The following is a 21,737-nucleotide window of genomic DNA, read 5'->3' as shown; positions in this document are numbered from 1 at the left end:
TATTTATATCCGTAGTTCTCACAATACATTATGAATATTTCATCAAGTATTTATCTCATCAATTAACTTCCTTGAATGTTATTATTTTTCTTATATATATTAAGACAATGAAATACCAGTACCATCTAGATTGTACAACTTTAACAATATTTTGAAGACAATTTATGAAGAGAACAAAGATATTATGAATGTAAATGTCTTTGACAAATAATGCAATGATGAGAGCAACATACCAGTGCAGAAAGAATACAAATCAACAAATCAAGAGGAGTAGCTAATTCGATACAAATCAACAAAGTCAAGAAAAAAACCTGCAAGATACACATCTTAGAATTACGAGATGTCAGGAAGCACTTTGGGAAAGTAGCCTAGAAGAAGTAAAAAAAAAAAAGAGTTTATATTAATACATTATCTGAATAGTTGTTCGTTTAATTTGCATTATTTCAAATTTCAGTCGGATTATTCATCGGATATCTATAGTTTTTCACGTAGGTAACCAGATTTTCACTAAAATGAAAAGGAAATAACAATTATTAAAGTTACTGCATACTGCTTTTGAATAAGAAGAATCAGCCAAGAAAGTTCAGATTTTAATTATTTTGGCAACAATACCAAAACATGATTCTAGAAAACGTCCTAATATGCTGACTAGGATAACAAAAGTCATAAGATGCTTTGGTATTAAAACATCAGCTATGCGACATATACAATGTCAATGTCCCAAACCTTCACACATGAAAATAATATTATCAAATTTATTTCATGTACCAAAAAAAAAACTTGCCTCGATTTGGTTCTGGGCGTCGACATTGAGTAGAACCCCTTGGTACTTGGCAAACTGAAACATAACAGCTGGGTTAGTCATAATCAAATTTCGTAGTGCAGCATTAAACACATATTTCATCATTTTCTTTAAATCAACTATGACTTTGGTAACATTTTGTATATTGGATAACTAAAAGAGTCACATTATAAGTTTTGAAACAAAGAGAACATACATATTAGAACAAATCATTCTAACAATCAGCTAAACGCACCACCTCCAATTCCTTAATAAGCATTTGAGATTTTTTAGAATTATTCTAGAAAATAATTGGGCTTCGACCATATAACCCAACAAAAATTTTAAGGGCCGGTGAGAAAGAATTACTGACAAATATTGCAGCACTTGAATCTAGCTTCTGAGAAAAATCCATGCAGTGTCTCACCTTTGCCTGCTACTCGAACTTTTCCTCTGCCACCTCCTCGGCTTCTCCGCGATAGGCTTCTCAGCGACAGCTGCATCACACCTCACCCCGGCCAACCTCCCACTGCTACCGAATCCCCACCTAACACCTCTCGAGCAGCTCGCCGCTCTACTCCCCCGTGCCGCAACCGAGCTCACGGACGGAATCCCCACCTAAAACCTCTCGAGCAGGTCGCCGCTCTACTCCCCTGTGGCGCAACCGAGCTCGCGGTGGCCACCCCCCTCCTCTTCAACATCCTCCACCTCTTCTCCTCGGCTTCTCCGCGGCAGGCTGCTCAGCGACAGTTGCGTCGCACCTCACCCCGGCTAACCCTAACACCTCTCGAGTAGCTCGCCGCTCTGCTCTGCTGTTGCGCAACTTCACCCCGGCCAACCCTAACACGTCTTGAGTAAATCGCCACTCTGCTCTCCCGTCGCGCAACCGAGCGATATGTGTGGATAAGGAACTGAGGTGGTAGCGGCCTAGCGGGTGGACAAAAGGACGACGCGTGGATTCGTTTCCGTTTAGATGTGTATACGTATTCGTTTAGGCGTGGCGTGGATGTGTGTCCGAAACAAATTCAAGCGAAGACGCATGTATATTTATCTGTTCGTGCGCACGATGTCTTTGGTCTCATTGTGCCAAGTCCCAGTCTTTCATATCTACAAAACAATCATTTTTTCTCACGGTACTTTGCCCATATGCTTTGATTGGGTTAGGCTAATTATGTATTTGGAATAATTAGACTGACTACACGCCAGAATAAATTCAACACCATTTCTCACGATTCTCAATCATCTTCAATCAACAAGGTATTATCATTTTTATTATATTTCAATATATTTCTGCCTATCAATTTTATCCTTAAATTTTGTGATCTAATTCCTCTGAAACCTTTGTAGTTAACAGACAACTGATTCTATCCATCGTATTCTTCAATCTTTGTCAATCATACAATTTTTATTTAAGAAAACAGAGAAAAGGTACGATCAATTATCTTATATTATTCTCAGCAGAAATTCTAAACTACTTTTACTCAATCAATCCATTGAATTCAGATTGCTTTCTCGCCCAACTCGCCGATTGATTTTTTGGTAGAACATCATATATTGGTTGCTTGCCAGATTCTTCAAACCATACTCCATTAACACTTCTGGTACGTTCCATGTCCATCTCTGTACATATTATTATATCAAAAAAGACAAATAAAAGTATCACACAAGATGACAAAAAACGATATTATCATATTATATCAATTTGCTTCTATATTTGTCCCTGTATCTATTTTACGTGCTAATTAATTCTATTTTTTAAGAGAAATTTTTAGTTTCAAATGAGTTGAAACTCCTATATATGTAAAATTATAAAACTATCGATAACTCACTACAATTAATAGCTTAATGCAAAGGAAGAGTGCTCCACATATGTTCATATATTATTTAAATTCCAATATGTAACAAACTATCTTTCATGTTACCTTAAGTACAGTTCTGAAACATGCACCTCAATGGCACACCAATCAAGAGGACAAGCATTGTTGAATAGAAAAAGAAGGAAAGAACAACTTGACTTGAAAAAAAACAAAAGACAACCTGTAAATGTAGAAGAAACAAGCAAGATAAACTCAAGAGTACGAAGAGTTAAAAGAAAGGAAATACTTCAGCAAAAAAAAGAAAGCGAAGCGTGCAAGAACAGACAATTACGTGCAAAACCAAGATTCAATCAACCAAGGATCCAGCAGTACCAAGCGTTTAGAAAATATTGACAGCAAAATATGGAACTTTGGAAAACCAACATGCAGATGCAAGAATTGCAATGCTCTGCTATGGCACGAGGAAAGATTGACTCCCAATGTTGGAACAAAAAGTCCATCTTTTGGAATATGCTGCAAACAAGGAAAAATCAGCCTGCCTCCACAAAAGGAGCCTCCATCTTATCTCGAGAACCTCTTGAAAGGTGAAGAAAAAGAATCAAGAAACTTAAGAGAAAACATCAGGTCCTATAACTCAATGTTCGCATTTACATCCACCGGAGGAATTGTGGATAAAGAGATAAACAAAGGGTACGAACCATATGTTTTTCGAATGCATGGCCAGAACTACCACCACATTGGAACCCTTCTTCCTGAAGAAGGCAACAAACCACGCTGGGCGCAGCTATACATCTATGATACCATACATGAGGTAGCAAATAGGATAAGTGCACCGGGATGCAAAGAAGAGACATCATCAATTGATCCTAGCATTGTCGCCGGTCTTCAGAACATGCTAGATGAGAACAATAGCCTAGCCAAAACATTTAGAATGGCACGAGATAGATTCAGAGAAGAGGACTATCATGACTACACGCTTCGATTAATAGGAAAGCGAGATAGAAATGGGACACATAGCTTGCCTTCAGCATCTGAAGTTGCAGCCTTGGTTGTGAGAGATCCAAGTGAAGATAGCGAAGGGCGTGACATCATAGTCGAGTACAAAGACATGATGCCCCAAAGAATATCAGAAATCCATCCAAAGCTCATGTCCCTACAATATCCGCTGCTCTTCCCATACGGAGAAGATGGATTTACACTCGAAATACCATACAAATATAAAGCAGACGTTAAATACAAAAGGAGACATGTAACTATGCTAGAATACTATGCATACTATCTTCATCAGCGTCCAGGTGAATCAATGTTACTGCTGATGTCAGGATGTCTATCACTGCAATTTTGGGTTGACGTTTTCACATGCATCGAGCAAAATAGACTAAACTGGATCAGGCACAATCAAGGAAAGCTTAGAACAGAACTTTACAGCGGTTTGCAAGACCCTATACAACGAGGAGACACTAGAACAGACCAGGTCGGGAAAAGAATATATCTACCTTCAAGTCATACAGGAAGTCCAAGAAACAAGGCACAAAACTTCCAGGATGCAATGGCAGTATGTCGTTGGGTTGGATACCCAAACCTCTTTATAACATTCACATGCAACGCAAAGTGGCCAGAGATACAATATATGCTAGATGAAGGAAGAGACAAACAAACACCAGCAAACCGATCTGATGTTGTAGTACGAGTCTTCATGATAAAACTGAGAGAACTACTACGAGACATAGTGAAAGGGAAACACTTCGGAGAAACCACATCAGGTTAGCACCATCAAACATCAATATTTAATTAACATTTATTTAATAGTCATAGTTTTTTACTACTCAACTAATAACTATGATATTTAATTACAGTCATCTACACAATAGAGTTCCAAAAACGGGGGCTCCCTCATGCACACATCCTAATATTTCTTAAAGACAGAAACAAGTGCCATGATCCAACACAAATCGACGATATAATATCTGCTGAGATCCCAAACAAAGAAGAGGACCCTGAGGCATATGCAACTGTTGAGAACTTCATGATGCATGGGCCATGTGGAGAGGCAAACAAAAATTCCCCATGCATGATGGATAACAAATGCACCAAACACTTTCCAAAATCATTCAATTCTGAGACAACAATTGACGAAGATGGCTTTCCCGTATACAAGAGGCGAGATGATGGGAGACAGATAAAGAAGGGCACAATCATGCTTGACAATAGATTTGTCGTGCCTTACAACAGGGATTTGCTGGTCAAGTTCCAAGCTCATATAAATGTTGAATGGTGCAACATGTCTAGGTCAATCAAATACCTATTCAAATATATTCACAAAGGCGTTGACTATGTTGTAGGTTTACTAAAGGAAAAAGGATCATCAGAAGATGAAATAGACGAGATCAAGAAATACCTAGAAATGAGATACATATCAACAACCGAAGCATGTTGGAGACTATTCCAATTTGATCTACATTACCAAGATCCACTGGTTGAGAGGCTAAATTTTCATCTAGAGAACGAGCAGCAAGTCATTTTCCCAGACTCAACCGATATACAAAAAATAGTGAGAAAAGGAGTGAAAATTACTAAGTTCACTGAATGGATGGAGACAAACAAACAGTATGAAGAAGCAAGAGAACTAAAATACGGAGATTTTCCTACTAAATGGGTATGGCACAGCGACAAGAAAAAATGGGAAAAACAAAAAAACATTATGCAATAGGAAGAATCTACTACGTACATCTAGCAAGTGGAGAGAGATATTATCTCAGGATGCTACACAACACCGTCAAAGGATGCACATCATACGAGGACATCAGGACAGTAGCTGGAGTCATCCACTCAACATTCAAATCAGCATGCCAAGCATTGGGATTTCTTGATGACGACAATGAGTGGATCGACTGCATCAACGAGGCAGCTAACTGGGCAACTGGAATACAATTACGCCAACTATTTACCACAATAATGTGCCACTGTGAGGTAACAGACCCAAAGTTATTGTGGGAATCAACATGGGAAGCACTCTCCGAGGACATACAACACAAGAGAAGGATTATCCTAAATTTTCCAACGCTGAAGCTGACTGATTCTCAAATGAAAGCATACACTTTGATTGAGATAGAGAAATTAATGAGACAAGCTGGAAAGTCAATAAGGATTATCCGGAAATTGAATTGCCAAACGCAGATTAGTTTGAGGAACTTGGTAACAGACTTATAAATGAAGAGGAAAATTATGACAAGGACAAGCTGAAGGATGAACACCTCACCATATTCAACAATCTTAATCACGACCAAAAAGAAGCATTTGGAGTAATTATAGAGTCAATAGACAAAAAACTAGGAAAGCTAATATTTGTTGAAGGATACGGCGGCACCGGAAAGACATATTTATGGAAAGCCATTACGACAAAGCTACATTCCGAAGGCAAGATAGTACTTGCAGTGGCTTCATGCGGCATTGCTGCTCTACTACTCCAAGGCGGAAGAACAGCTCACTCCAGATTCCACATTCCACTTAACATAACAGATGAATCTACATGTGAAATCAAGCAAGGCTCACATTTGGCAGGGCTGCTAAATAAGACATCGCTAATTTTGTGGGATGAGGCTCCAATGACACACAGAAACTGCTTCGAGGCACTTGACAAAAGTCTAAGAGATATCCTCAAGTTTAAAAATGAAAATACTGAGATAAAACCATTTGGTGGCATGACAGTTGTGCTAGGTGGGGACTTTCGACAAATCCTTCCAGTGGTACCTAAGGGAAGGAGAGAGCATATAGTAAATGCATCAATCAAGCGCTCATATCTGTGGAAACACTTTGAAATATTAAAGCTCACACAAAACATGCGGCTCAATTGTATATCAAATAACATGATAGAACAGCAGCAGGTTGCAGATTTTGCAGAGTGGATACTTAATATTGGTGATGGCAAAACAGCATCAGATGACGGAGAAGAGTTCATAAAAATTCCATGTGATCTACTGCTAAAAAAAGGAGATGACCCCAGACAAACAATTGTCAAAAGCACGTATCCAGACTTGATGTCTAACTACAAAAACAGAAATTTCCTTGAAGAAAGAGCCATATTGTGCCCAAGAAATGAAAGAGTCGAGCAGATAAATGACTATATCATGAGCCAAATAAAAGGTGAAGAGGTGACTTACCTAAACTGTGACTCTGTATGCAATGCATCAACAAACAACATGGAGCACATGTACCCTAAGGAGTTTCTCAATACCTTGAAGTTCCCAGGGATTCCAAACCACGAACTGAAGCTCAAAGTCGGACTGCCAGTAATGCTCCTTAGAAATATCAACCAATATACAGGGTTATGCAACGGTACAAGAATGACAATCACTCAACTTGGAAAAAATTCTATCGAGGCACAAATAATTAATGGAATACATGTGGGCAACAAAGTAACTATACCACGAATAATCATGTCACCAAGCGATACAAAGCGGCCGTTCAAGCTAAAAAGAAGACAATATCCTTTGTCAGTTTGCTTTGCTATGACTATCAATAAGAGTCAAGGACAGTCACTTAACAAGGTTGGATTATATTTGCCTAAACAAGTATTCTGCCATGGATAATTGTACGTGGCATTATCTAGAGTCACAAATAGAAAAGGTTTGAAGGTGCTAATCGACGACTCAGAAAGTCAAGCTGACGACATGGCAAAGAACATTGTGTACAAAGAAATTTTATAATTTATTTTTCATTCAATTCCTGTATATATAGATATTTCTAAAGTTTAATATGGACTATCAATTATATAAAAAATGATGTATCAAAACTAGCCGCGCAAATGCGCGGGCAGCCTTCCTAGTTTTTTCTTATATGTTACCGACGGATGGACCCATCCGTTATCTCTACTTTTTATCTTTCTCTTTGCCCTTTCCTCTTCACGAGCAAACAATCAACGATGAACTAGTCTGACAGCCGATCGGGGGACGCCACTCCAACAAGGTGATGCGCAATCGGACTCCGAGTCCGCTCCGAATTTGACCTTGCTCCTCGGTAAAAAGCCACTCACACCCAGTGGCGGATGGCAAAACCACTGAGTGTAATAGCCACAGATCGAGAGGATGGCTTGGTCCTCCTTCGTCTTCCTTACTACCACATCCTCTCCATTCCCACCACCTCGTGGACCCTCTCCTCCAAGCTCCAGCCTCTCGGATCCCATCCCCATCTTCGAGCTACTAGGCAGCAAAGATGAAGCTCTCCATCCAATCTTTCGCCAAGAAGCTCTCCATCCTGTCCCGAAGGGGACATGGGGCGGCAAGAAGGACGGCAGTGGCAAACGGTCCCTCTCGTGCAGCGAGGAGCCTTCATTTGCGTCTGCATCTTCGTCCTCCTCGGATGACACGCTAACGCGGTCCTCTATGCCACGGTTTGTGCTGGTCCTCATAGAGATCCTGTGGCAGGGACTGGAGGCCGTGCTACGGCGGCTCAGCCATAGGGAGCCCTCCGGCGATGAGCTCGACGCCATGGCCACGTAGCTGCCGGCCCCTGACGGTGAGGACAAGCTTAGGGTGTTCGATGCCAGGGGCCACGACTGCATCATGGCTGAAGAGCTTTGCGTCATGATGGAGTCCATCCAAGCACACGTTCGGGCCAAGGCGGGTGGGTAGGAATGGGGTCGGATAGGGAGCGAGAGTTACTCGCTAGAAGTAGAGGGTTTGAAGGGTGATTTTGGAACTTGGTAAAGATTGGGGTCGTATTGGGAAGCTGTTGGAGTGAGGGTTTTATGTCAAATTCTCAAAATATAGCTATTTGGACTTGAATATGACCTCTCTTAAAGATGCTATTAGGGACGACAGCCAACTTAAAAGCTACAACACGTAACTAGCTTGTGTTTTAGAATAACTGTTTCACATACGATTTTTGGAACCAACTGGCCGATTTTGGTTTTTATAGTAGTGCCATGTGTGAGCAAGCGATTTGCGAGGCAGGTAGATAAGAGCGGAGGCGATGGCATATGTGCGTGTGGGCCACGACTGCAGGACCCACAAAAGGTTCAGTTGAGCTAGGGGTCGGAGTGGGCCAAGCCATCTTTATATATGCGTGCAAATACGCCATGGACCACAGGCACCATCATGGCGATCCATCTTCCATTAAGCACAAGCTCACAACCCTCCCTCTGCCGATGGGTCACCTTTAGTTTGTTGCTAGTTCTCGAGCTGGATGGAGAGGTTGGAGCTCATGCATGTGCCCGAGTGGTGGCCCTCTTGGCGAAAAGCTGGACGGGATGAGGGCTCAACTACTTTGCCAGGTAAAGCGGCCACCGAACCAATCCGAAAGAGTTAGCGGTTAAGTAACAACTGTTATTGAGGGTAGTTTAGCGATCACTCGAGAGAATAATTATAAAGTAGATACAATTTAGAGAAAAATTATTTATTCTTTATGCATCTATGTTTGCAATGAGAGGTTTTGTCTTGTATATATAGTGTAAAAACCTTAAGAGATAGAATTAAATCTTTTAAGAGATCAAGACGGGTCCACATTCGGCTACAAACTTTAGGATTTCTAATACTTTCCCTTGGTTATTTCTCGCGAAATGCATATATCTCATTAAAACTCCTCAAAAACACAGTGAGAAAATTAGGAGAAAGAGTATATAGCTTACGACATAGTCACACAGATTGTCTCATTAAAAACGTTATCATGAGAAACTTTATGAAAACTCATTTAAGAAAAAAAGAGTACAATCCACATAAAATGCTTCATATAATCTTTATGATTAACGTTGGACACTTAATCTTTTTGACTAAGATTTAATTCTTTATATCGGTATTATGTGAAAATTCTCTCCCTGAAATATGCAACTCTTTAAGTCTCATCATTCCAATACCATGAACACATCTTTCAAAACTAGATGCAGAAAAAATACTTAGTGAATAAATTTGCAAGATTCTCACATGGCTTGGTATGCATTACCTTTATTTCATTCATCTTATGCAATTCATGAGCATAAAAGAACTTAGGGTTGATATACTTTGTTAAGGTTCTTTTCACATATCACGATTGCACTTGTGCAATATATCAGGACCTGACCTTGGGTTCCCCTGTGTCTCTTATATTAGTCTCTGGATCAAGTAATTGATACGCACAAAATTCAACAGAATGAATCAAATACATACTTCAAATAAAATAAAATAAAATAATTACCTGAAAAGAGTAAAAATGGTCTTTTGGACAAGGATCCGCGACAGACCAGCCAGGCAGAAGAGCCTACAGCGGAGCGGAGCAAAACGAACGATGCAACCTAATACCACAGACAACTCGGATGCGGACGCGACCTTAGACTTCTTCTCTTTGATTTCAACTGGGTTGAGGTTGATCTCCATCTCAACAATCTGAAAACAGCAAGATTGAGTACATATGGTACTCAATAAGTCCTATACTACTTCAAGAGGTTGATAGATGCATAATGGGTATTTCAAAGATAAGGTTTTGTAGTATAGTTTTAATCGTAAAGCAGATTTTATGCAGGTATCTAGTTATATTATCTTTATGGTATAGTTTTAATCATAAAGCAGATTTTATGTAGGTATCTAGTTATATTATCTACTTTTAATCTTTTGAAAAAAAGATAAGGTAACCTGATAACAAAGCTTTTGAAACAGTTTAAAATTAGGTAACCTAATAATAAAGCTTTTGAAACAGTTTAAAACAAGGTAACTTGATAACAAAGCTTTTAAAATAGTTTTAAATAGTTTAAAACCAAGTAACAAGCTATATCTAGAGAGTTTTTTCCTAGGAGTGCTACACCTCACTTCGCAGTCTCTATTATCACATTTGCTGTACCTCAAGTACCACCCAGCTTCTGACAGATTGAACCAGGAACCTCATCACATGGATATCTAGTTCACACACTCACTCATTAAGACATACGCACCCGGAGTCTAATCAAGCGTGATCATGCCTTCGCATGTCCATGATCACGAATACGGCTATTCGAATAGTTTTACATTCTACATAGGTTGTACATTGTACCCATATGATATAACTCCTAACGAATTTCTTGCCTAATAATGTACAAACTAAGGAACACGATTATAATCTTAGTACCATCTAAAATATAACTACAGTCCTTATATATATTAATTGTAACTCATTTGCTTCTCATGTTGCAATTATATACTTGTGAACCCGTGGTACCTAGTAGATTGTAACTGATAATTTTTTGAGTTGTAACTAGGGTGTACACAGTGGTAAACTATAGTGTACCTAGACACAGACTAGAGTCGTCATATGTGTGTGTCTCTATATATACACACGTTAGCGCTATTCTACACCCAGAGTGTAGAATACCCAACCTGACCTAGCCCACCCCGCCAGCAGGCCACCCAGGCCCAGCCCGCCCACCCCAGTCAGAGCGTGCCACGTGGCTACGCTAGCCGCGCACCCGCGCTTGCTCGTGAGCAGCGCGTGTGCCTCGAGCCTGCCAGCCACGTGGCGCGTCAGCTGCATCCGCGCCCCGCGTGCTACTGCCTTGCACACGCCACGCGTCGCCCTCGCCCCGCGCGCTCGCGCCCTAGCCCTCCTCCACCTGCATCAGCTACTGAAAGATACTGGCAACTACTGATAATTGCTGAACAAACTACTAGCAACTACTGACAACTGCTAACACTATTGACACAATACTAACTAATTTTACTATGATACGAAACTACTGAATACTAAACTACTGACAACTTGTTACTACTAAATAATAACTACTGACACTACTGAACAAACTACTGATACTACTAACAACTACTAACACTATTGGCACAAACTACCGAACAATTTTACTATAACTTGAAACTACTAACAACTACTGGCACTACTGAATAAAAACTACTAACACTACTGAACAAACTACTAACACTACTGAATAAATATACTATGACATTGAACTATTGACACAAACTACTAAATAATTTACTATAATTTGAACTACTGAATACTGAACTATTGATGACTACTGAATAATTTTCTATAACTTAAAATTATTGGATAACTATTGACATAACTACTGAACAAAACTACTGACAACTACTGAAACATTCGAATCGTAGTAATTTTTCACACTTCTACTCGAAAACATCCATACCATAGTAAATTTTTAACCTATCGTATATTTAATTTTCAACTTATAGTATATTTTCATACTTATACTTAAAGGTATCTAATTTATAACAAAATTACTAAAGAATTTAAATCATAGTAAATTATCACACTTGTTAGCTATCGAAGATCTACTCGGATACTACAGTAACCGATGGAGGAGTGGGTTATGCTCGTTACTACAGTAACCGACAGGAGGTGGGTTGGGCTCGCACTACAATACCAATGGGGTGGGTTGGGCCGGATACTACAGTGCTGTGGGATGCGACGTGTTGTTTTGTTAGTTGGTTGGGTTAGACAGGTTATGTATTGAGCTCAATAGTATATAATACTATTCTACCATATAGGTATAGTATAGCACTATTCTACACCTTATGTATGTGTATATATATCCTCTATTTATCGGGAAAAAAAAGAACAGACAGTCGTGGTTCCGTATACCACTCGCTGTTCCAGGCAAGATGTAGGTAGTCTTGAAGGCTTAGCCCCAAGTTAATTGGTTGCACAAGAATGTGGTTACGTGACTGTATCCACCCGTGCCATGCTTCATGTGTTCTTTTCAGCGAACTGTGTTGCTTCGTGTCTCGGCGCCCTCTTCGCTCTACAGATCTTCTGCATGAACTATGGAAACCAATAATGTTTGTCGGAGCAGCATCGCAGTGCTGCACCATCCAAACATCTTCCGGATGGACCTAGTACTAGTAGTTTTCATATATGCTATTAATACGTGTCGAAAATGAAGTCCAGGGACGAGGGGAAACTTGACAAAAACGGTAATCAACAGGTGATTGGCACGCTGCATTTTTTATTTTTTTTATTTTTTATTAAAAATTTAAATAAATAGATTCTCCGTAGGAGAATTTACAAAACTAGGCTCCTGTAGCCCTCTCAGGGGGCTGCAGCCCTTTGAGAGGGCCCTCTGAGGGGGCGGTTAGGGCCTTTTTTTTTTCCTCTAAAAATGTAATTTTTTGTGTAATTTAAGAAATAAAAAGGAAGGGGTGTAAGGAAATTAAGAATTTAAATTTGGAGTAGGTTATGTAATAGTCGGAGAATAAAAAATCAGTAATTAGCAGTCGCAGCATTTTACGTGGGTATGAGGTGCGAACGAGGACAAACATAGTATTAAACATAGGGTGAAAACATTATAATACACTGTAACCGCTACGATACGATGAGAAAACAAAGGTAGCATATACGGTTCGCACTAAGACCTACTTATTAGTGCGCCGATCCTAATCATAACATGCCTTAGTGAGGAAAAGTATGTCGGGTTATATTAGTTACTCTCTACTGAGTGCATCTAGGATACTTTCCCTTTCGGAGGGCATCGGGACCTGCCGCCTTAGCACGCCGGGCTCTCTCCCGCTTCCTTTCCCTCTCAGCCTCCCGAGCTTGAACTACGGTACGGTCGTGCGTCGCCTTCCTCATGCGCTCTTCTTCCTCCCGCTTGAGGCGAAGTTCCTCTTGCTATTGCTTATACTCCCGACGTACGTACGTTTCCCTTCTCCACCTCATGTTCATGTCGACCCACTGCTTCTGTGAGTCATTTTACTCATTGTCGAGCCACTGAATAAAATCACAGAGTGGTGGAGGGGACTGAACAAATGGAACAAGATGAGCGGTTAGTAAAAGAGGGTGCGAAATTGGAAGAGATGAGACGGATATCTGTTACCGTACCGGTTGATAATCAGTTGTTGCATGTCGAGGCTTGTCATACTAGTAGTTGGCACACATGAAGAAGCGCAGCCCATAGGTGTATGAGATGTCCTGCGACTCGCGGAGTTTACAAAGGTCACCACAGAAGCACATTGGTGGTTTGAGACCTTCAGGTATGGTAGTCCCGCAATGTTTCTTTGGTGGGCTTGATGGAGCTGAGGAAGATATTGCGCTTGAGAGATATGATAAATGAGTGATGCTTCAACGTAAGGAGGTTCGGCTATTTATAGTTGGGGGAGGCAGGAGCATTGGATTCGCTCGTGAAGAAATGAGTGAGGGCAGGGGCGTAGCTGGTGGCAGGAGCATCGGATTCCATCTTGAAGAATGGGAAAGTTGTGTCATTAATCATGGTCAGAGATTCCACATTTATTGGTACCCGTGTTGTCATTTATTATTTGGAAAAAGTTGGGTAGTGTTGTCACGTCTTGTTTAAAGCCTGCGCAATGAGGCATGTGTTGTTAAGTCATGGTTAAAATTTAGTAGTGTGGTCACTTCTTCATTGAACGTGTCTGAATACGAAATGCATTTACGACATGCTAAGTCTACCATACAAAGTAAACGTGTCTGAATACATAGGAGTACATCACGAAGCGAATATGCATATGTAAGTTACATAAAATGTAAAATTCTACTACTGCCTCCCTCGTTGCCGTCGCCCGTGCGCCCCATCGTGGTCCCGATGCCGCTGGTTAACCCTCACATGACCCCTGGAGTAGGTGAGGGGGTCGGGTGGATCGACGTGTCTGGTAGGCCTAGTAGGGACCACCGGTGTCGAGGCCTCGTCCTGCGTGGGCTGTGTCCGAAGGGGAGCACTGGAAACCTATGACCGCTAGAGGATGTCGTAGTCAGGTGTGCCCCCGAAGAAGTCACGGACGAGGTCGTATGCGGCGTCCGGACCAGCCTCATCCTCCTGACTAGGGTAGGAGGACTGTGAAGGCTCCGCAGGCGTCCATGTGTACTAGCTGGAGGGGCCTACGAACAAATAATCACGTTAGATACGAACAATGTGGTATTGGAAGTAGTAGTAAAAATTGTATAATTGTACCTACGTGGTACAACGGTGCAGCAGAAGAAGGCCACGCTATCGTACCGTAGTATAACTCGTACGTTGCGGGCGGGGTCGGTCGTGGGGCCGTCGAAGACGGACCGGCCTCGTCACCAAAGTAACCTGAGCACAATATTAACTTATTTTGCTGAAAGTATTACAAACTAGGATGAAGGGTGCCGCCAGTACCTGAGGGTGGACGCACAGGGCTCGATCTACAAGGCTGCGTCGAGACTTGTGCAGGCGGACCTAATGAAAGTTCAATAATAAGTAAATGATATTGTTCAATATTATTCAAAAGTATAATTCGTACCAAGTTGCTCCAAGCCTCCATGACGTGGTAGAAGGGGTCGTGTGGGTGCCGACACGGATGAACGACGATGCATGTCTGACGGCCGAGATGCGGCGTGGACACCACTGGACCTGGGAGGCGCCCCTGCTACATCTGTGGTAGATCGGCAGGAGGTAAGCTTCAAGGCGTGCGCTATCTTGTCAAAAACCCGCTTAATGAAGCTCGCAACATCCGACGCACTTAGGTGGTGCCCTTGCCGGAGGCGATCCATAGCACCAGCTGCATCCCTATGTACATCATAAACGATATCTGCCAGCGGATACGAACAGAAGTAAACAATTACAGTATACGGTTATATTCGTTCAATATGGACTACTGACTTCAAAAAATAACTTACTGCTAATACGGCGTCCTCGTCCCAATGCACCGGGTATGCCTCCATTATCGACGCGATGTGGGGCCGGACACCCTATGGGGTGTAGGTGACACGTGTGCGCTTACGTGGAACGTACCACCGTAGGTACTCGTTGAAGATCCGTTCGGTGTGGGGACAAGCCTCCTCCACGACATCCTGTAGCGCTTGGGCCCATGTTGCCACGTAAGAGGCCAAGCGCTCTGCCCAGAGGTTGCCAGCTGGCTGGTCTTTCCGCGTATACCTGCATTTGAACCACGGTAAATGTAAGTCACAGTAAAACGAAGGTTGCGAAAACTGTAATTTTTCATATGTACTTGTGGACTTGCACGGGGACGGTACGGATGTGGACGAGAGGGAATGCCTAGTGACGACCAAACTACCGCATGATGTGGTGCGGTGAGTACTCTTCGACGTAGATGTCGAAGACAAGGGGCGCCTTCGTGAGCCAGTACTCCTCGTCGCGGGTACACAACGGTGACAAACCCAATCCTGTACGCCCCTGCACGGCCAAGATGCTGTATGGCTCCCATATCACGTCGTCTGGACGTAGCCTGTCGAACTGGGTACGAAAATGCTCGTACGGGCTGTGAGGCTGCTCGTGCGCCCAGTGTGGCTGCGTGACAAACATCAATACAAATCTTTAGAGGGAAAAAGAACACGAAGGAAGTTTTTAATGTAAAATCCGTACCCGACGATGACACCACATCGAGGCCATAGTAGGCACGTCCTCGTCCGGCTCGCCGTACCATTCCTCTAGGTACGGGGAGCGATCCACCACCGGCCTGCCTATGGAGAAATGCTCGTATGACCACAGCTGCAGAAGAAGTGGACACCCGGCGAAAGTGACTAGTGGTTCTTTCTTCGTGCACGCGTCGCAGAGCGCCCAATACATCGCAGCAAGAACAACGGATGCCCAACTAAACTGCGGTATATCCTCCGCATCAGCGTTCGCTATCGACCGGGCGTACGGCACAAGCGTCTTGGCAACCAGGTGACCTTGGCCACTAGTGAACATTACCCACCCAAAAAACCAAAGCAGGAAGACCTCCAAATGCCTGGAGACCGCGTATGCATTGGCATGTGGGTGTATGTACGCCGGCTGCAAATATGACTGGTGTCAAAAACGAGCATTACTACATACTATATTAGTATTTAATAGGTTGTATGGTACCGTACTTGGAACTGTAGGATCCACTTCTTCGTTGGCCCTCGTGCATCGGACAAGAACTCAGGCACGTAGGGGGATGCGTCCGCCTTTCGCTCCACCGGGCCAAAGCACTGATGCATGTCGTTGATCCAGTCAGCCTGGATATCGATGACCTCAACCGCAGTTCCCGCGCAAGGAAGGCCTAAGAGGTAGGCTACGTCCTGCAAGGTCAGGGTCATCTCGCCGCACGGGAGATGGAACGTATGTGTCTTCGGCCTCCATCGGTCGACCAGTGCTGCTATCAGCGACTGATCAAAGTAGAAACGACGAGCCGCAACCTCGGGGTTCTCCGTCGATCGGGCCTCGACCAACCGGCAAAGCGGTAGGAGTCCGGCCGCTGCCAACCTATAAGTGTTACAGTATATCAATAATATGGAACAACATCAGTGATATGGCAATTTCGTATCAAATTTTTGAAGTACTTGTGCTTCCATCGCTCGTTTATCGTCAGCAACTCTCTAAGGCCTCGTGGTCGAAACACTCCTAGCTCCGTCTGGTGCTTGGCGGATAAGAAGCTGCAATGCTTCTTGTCCACGGCTGGGTCTAAAAGCTCGGGGGTCGCAGGGTTAGCCATATCTGCATTTGAAAGACATGTACATTAATACATTGTTAAATAAATACAGTAATAATATACTTTGAATGCAAATTAACTATATCATTATATGCAACATTAACGAATATTAAAATGGTACAAAACGAGCACAACGCACATAAAAATCACCTAGACAACAGGTGCATCACCTGGTGCATTTTTGGGACAATACTTGTATGTGTGACCTATTTCACTGCACTGACTGCATCGCTTCATCCTAGGGCCAGCCTTGGATTCATCCATATCTTTGCGAATCCGACGAGTTTGTCTTCGGCCCGGTGCGTTCTTCATCTTTTCCAAATCAGGCACATATATTCTTGCAGGCCCTGGATTACTTGTAAAAGTGTCAATAATGCTGTAACCATACAGCTCCTGGTTCCAGGTGTTGAGTATTTGATCTTTCATAAAATACTTTGACACATATTGCCTGGGAAGCATATGGTGCTCTGCACACGCAGCTATGACGTGTGTTCAAGGTTTGTGGAGTAATTGTGGCTTCTGACAACTACAGATGCGTGTCCCACTCCTTAACATACACTCTTGAACATGCCGCTCACGTCTACCCCCTCTCCAACCCTTATCCCGACACAGGACATTGAACCATGCTCCGTAGTTCCCTCTTGATTTGCGCGATGCAGGTTGGCCTTCTTATTAGCCTTCTCCATATACTCACATAGCATCTGTCCGTAAAGCATACGATTGTCCTCAATTACAACCTTAGCAGCTGCATACCGATCAATAAAGTACTTACAGGTCCTATGCAAAATGCCTTCTATAATTCCAACTAGTGGTAGGGACCTCATTCCTTGCATGACCCAATTATAAACCTCTGCAAGATTTGTAGTCAATACTCCGTACCTTGCACAATCACTGTCGTACAACAGAGCCCATTTTTCATTTGGCTCATTACGTATCCACTGTGAGAAGCTCCTAATAGATGAGCCTGATCTCCTTACAATCTGCGGAGTATCGGTTGGAAGAGGCCAGAGAGCTATTGGTTCATCACTATTAGGTGCAGCCTCCGTAGTTTGTTTTAGAGTCTGTTCATCAAGTCTTGCCCATAGTGCATTGAACTTACGTTACTCGTTTTGATTGCACAACTTCTTGAAAAGCTTCATTAACTCTTTATTTTTAAACTATCTGTAGAAGTTCGCACCCATATGGCGCATGCACCACCTGCTTTTGAGATCGGGCCACTGTGTTGCTACACCCCGTCGCACGCTGCCATGTTGCATATCCAGCAAAGCCTGCAACAATCCTGCATGTCTACCATGAATGAGATACACATCTGGTCGGTCAAGAACAATTGCATGTTTAACCCGCTCTAGGAACCAATACCAGCTGTCCCCGTTCTCACTCTCCACGAAAGCAAACCCTAGTGGCAGGACTTGGTTGTTACCGTCGACCCCAATTGCAGACAAAATTTGCCCTTTATACTTTCCAGTCAGGAATATTCCATCTAGGCATATGATGGGTCGGCAATATCGAAATGCTTTGATAGTTGCAGCGAATGCAAAGAAAGCACGCTGCAACACTCTTTTTCCGCTGTACTCCACATCAGTAGAGGGGTAATGCTTGATATCATAGTAGCTGCCTGAATTTCTTCCACAAATTGTGGCTAATTAACGAGGTAGATTGTGATATGAATCTTTATATGTTCCGAACCTCATCTTAATAGCCTTTTGTTTTGCCCTCTATGCCTTCGCATAGTTTATTGTGTACTGAAACCTTTGCTCAATAGCATGGATTATTGATCGTGGCTCATACCTTAGGTTGTCCACAATCTCTCCGTACATAACATTTGCAATGAAAGCAGAAGACATGTTCCGGTGGGCGAACTCTATTTCCTCAATGTGATAATTATGTTCCTTAACTATTGAGCATTGCCAGTAGTCTACCCATTTCCCTCTGAATGCGTGCACCCACCAAGGGCACTGAGGCACCAAGCACTTCACATCGTACTCCCTTTTACTGGATTTAACAACCTTGAATTGCCTATGAAGAGACAACGACCAGAATTTCACTGCATGAATAACTGCCTCTTTTGTAGGGTACATAGCACCCTGTGACACCTCGTTCTCATGGTACTGCCACGGTGTCCGGTCAGCCTCGCTAACGACCAACTTCGAAAATTCATAATCCCGCCACTCTGCAGGAACTGGAGCATTACCCTCCTCGTCAGACGAATCCCCATCGGTAATGCCTTCCTCCAACTCTTCATCCTCCAAATCCATATCTTCAATGATACTAGGGATGTGCTCCCCTTCATCAGCTACACCCATCGGTTGCAGCTCTGGAACATCACCAACTTCCTCCCTGGACCCGACATTAGCCGCCTCTGATTCATCTTCCACTGCCTCACTTGGTCCTGCTACTGCTTTCGCAGAGTTCACCTCATTTTGATCTTTCAGGTACGCCTCAGCTAACAAAACAAGCGGCAGGCCACGTTCACAACATATATCTATATACTGTCTCCAAGTTGATGTGGCTTCGATGGGAACAAACTCACCAAAGTATCCATAACTAGCACGGCTGAGGATAGCTTTCAACTTCAGCTCATGTTGCTGCGGATCCAGTTGGAAAAACCGCATGAGCCATTTGCACACACCCACAATGATCCTCTCATTAGCTTTACTAAGCCCCTTCATGACATGACGACAACAGATCTATACCGTTAGGACCGTACCTAATTTCACCCTCACCATAATATATCTGAAAAATTAATTTATCTGCCATCCCTGAAAACACCCGCAAACATAACCAATGTTAAGACAACAAACTATATTTCTAATTATCAGATAAAATAATTTCTAAATGCTATCTTAGGTTCGCAAATTATCATATACTGCTACCTCCTACGTCCACAGGTACAACCCCAATATAGTAAAAATAATATACTAAAAATAATATTCTACATTGCACTGCTATCGTACTATTTTCTAAATAAATTTGACAATTTTCTAAAACCTATGTCATACATGTCTAAAACCTATGTTATATACTACTACTGCACTAATTAACAACAATAAAAAGGAAAAAAAGACTTACCCGAAATTATTCTTCAAATCCGCTGCCCAAATGCAGTAGAACTTCACCGACATCTCTTCCTCCCCTCTCCTCTCCTCTCTTCTCCTCCCTCTTCTCAACTTTTTCTTTTTTCGGATTTTAATGAATTTTTGGCCTATTTTCAGCCTTTTTATAGGAGAGGGCGACCAGGTGGGTAGCGCGGCACGGCGGGCGGGGAGGCCCCTTATCGCCCCCTAAGAGGGCGGTAAGGACCTCTACCCGTCCCCTCAGGGGGCGGTAAGGGACCGGCTCGGGCGGGCAAGCCGTACCCGCCCTCTGAGGGGGTGGTTAGGTCTACCACCCTCTCAGGGGGCGGTTAGGTCTTCTAACCGACCTAACCGCTCTCTCAGAGGGCTGCAGATGTCTAGTTTTACAAATTCTCCTGCAGAGAATCTATTTATTTAAATTTTTAATAAAAAATATAAAAAAAACTCGGAAACGTTACGCTTCGGCCCATAAGTAATAGGTTATGAACGTCAGGCCCGTAATCCTGGTAAGAAGGTCTGGGTCATTGGATGGACATACGGAGTCCAGGCCCAAAAGTTGAAAGAAGCGGACGCCTGTGAATTGAGCAGAGCTATTGATCCAAAAGGTTCTCAAACGTGGGCCGAGCCTTGCTTTCTGTGACCACTTTTTTGGGCCTACGCTTGCGCTCGCATGGCCCCGAGAAAGCCGCGTAAAAGAGAGGATATTGCTCGTACCCTGATGAATTACGAGATCATGTCTACCGGATTTTCTTAGTGATCTAAAATTTTTTTAAAAAGATTTTTTAAGTATTCTAGTGATTTCTCTTTACAATTTTTTTCACGAGTGATTTTCAAAGTTATTCATTTCAGGACGATATTCTATCTTCTTTCTCTTTACGAATTATTTCGAAATGAAGTTGTTAAAATGAGAAAAAACAAAGATAATAGAAATCAGAATGAGAATTAGAAATAGAACGAAATAAAAAAAATGGTTGAGATGATCTGAGGTCGATTCGATTCCCCAGATCTGCTGTTTCCTTGCGTCGCTCCTGACCACTGGGCACATATTCTCGCTCCACTCCCGCCGAACGAAAGCAGATAACCGAAGCAGCATGAGTTCGTATACAAAAGCTCTGAGAGGGTGCGCCCCATGTGTTCGTATACAAAAGCTTGGCTTCCTTTTTACAAACGGGGCATAAAGGCTCGAACCGTCGAGGACAAGAGCAACTGGTGCGATACATATGTTACGTGACCTTTTTTTCCACGTGATTCCTGCAAGATTACGGTACCTACTTACATCATCTAGAAAAGAAAACATAATCTGCCAAAGTCTGGCAAGAGTTTGCAGTATTTTACTACCACGTCGCCACGCCTGACCAGTTGGACTCGCTGTTATGTTTGATTTTAGACGGCGCTATCAACTTCTGCAGAGCTTTCAGTCAGAAACAATTTATCAAGACATCAACCAGAAATAGTTTTTGAAAAAGCCTTAGCCAACTTCTGACTGGACGGACCGGGACACCTCGCATCTTTGCGCACGTGCTCGTAGCAGCTGATTCTTCAGATGGAACCTCATGGAGTAGCGACAGCATCTGCACGGATTCTGCAATCACCTTTCCGAATTTTGACCCGGCAGAAATCCAGCATATAAGTGCAAATTAATTAATCTCAGGTATCCTCGGCCCTTCTTATTTCAATCAATAACAATAATTTTTTAATAATACTTAAT

The sequence above is a fragment of the Phragmites australis genome, chromosome 2, assembly GCF_958298935.1.
Source record: "Phragmites australis chromosome 2, lpPhrAust1.1, whole genome shotgun sequence".
In the NCBI taxonomy this organism is placed as follows: Eukaryota; Viridiplantae; Streptophyta; class Magnoliopsida; order Poales; family Poaceae; genus Phragmites; species Phragmites australis.
This window is presented reverse-complemented; position numbering follows the sequence as displayed.